This window comes from Cebidichthys violaceus, unplaced genomic scaffold (assembly GCF_023349555.1).
Source record: "Cebidichthys violaceus isolate CVI_PGR_0920_01 unplaced genomic scaffold, fCebVio1.0.p SCAF_1, whole genome shotgun sequence".
Lineage (NCBI taxonomy): Eukaryota > Metazoa > Chordata > Actinopteri > Perciformes > Stichaeidae > Cebidichthys > Cebidichthys violaceus.
Genome location: NW_027176262.1, coordinates 8,253,412 through 8,254,732, shown reverse-complemented (window position 1 = coordinate 8,254,732; position 1,321 = coordinate 8,253,412).

Genomic DNA, 1,321 nt, shown 5'->3' with positions numbered 1-1,321 from the left:
GCATGGTGGGGAGACAGCTAAATTGAAAATAACACAACATTTCTGCATCATCTAATACAGACACTATTGTACTGTTGTAAACTTTTAAAACACTTTAAGAGGCTTTCACCTTACTGAATCTATGTGAGGCCTGTGCCAGCAGCGTCACATATCTGTCAGCTCTATCAGGACAGGATTTGGAGCACTATGTCATCCGGTAATCCAACTTTCTTTGACAAAGTGATCTTGTGTATTCTAGGATCCTCTGCCCAAAAACGGCACCAACTTTTCCCACAGATTAGCAGTGGAAAGCACAGCCTGGACATCAAATGATAGATTCACAAATGCTGAGCCCAAACAAAGTACTGTAACACCGCCAAACAAAAGTGAAAAAGATTTTCAGGCTACTGGGCATTGAATAAGTTTCTGGGGGCAGCTTCCTGGCAATCAAGTCTCACATAAATCGTCCATGATCTCAATAAAGTTAGAAAGAAATACAGTGACAGCACAGTGAAGATATTATGACTTGATTTAATTCCAGGAAAACCTTATATTGTACATGAATCCAAAATACAATTATGTATAATAATATCTGGAATAACAAATGACCTGAGGCATGATGGATTCTAACCCACTGCAATATTTATTTTACATAGATTAATTTTACAATTGGTAACTATAATTTTGCCATCAATTCACTGTTTACCTTAACACTTACTTTGTTTAAAAGCTAGCTAGCTGTTAACTTTGTAGGTGAAAATTAAGCCCCAGTGACTCAACGTTATTCTTTGAGGCTCTGATTAATAAATAGAAACTCCTACAAACACTCAACCTCTATCTTGGTAATAAAAATATTTTTGAGGAGGTAGACCCTGAAAGACGCCATTTTGGACGCATGATTGTTACCATGACAACTGAAAATCAACTGAAATAACATTATTTATTTTATTCAACTGTATTGAAAACACTTTGCTGGATTCAACGTTAAGTGGGTTGATGACACGCATTATTGTTGGACATCAGATTATTTTATAGTTGTGTTTTTAAAGATGTTTGTGTGTATGGGGGGGGGGGGGGGGGGGGGTCACGACCCAGCGGATTGATACAAGCTAATGTCACCAATGACTTAAGTGTTGCAGTCGTTGTATTTGATACCCCAAAAAATGCAGCGCATTTTGTCTGAAGACCCTTTAGTCGTATATTTAAAGAGCAAAACACAGCGCTCGCAGCAGCATCGTTGGCTAAAAAACAAGCAGATGCTGAAAGCTGAAAATCAGCAGTAGACTTAACTAGTCCCTCAGCGGATGAATCACGCGGATGTATATTGCAGTTGTAGGCCCCC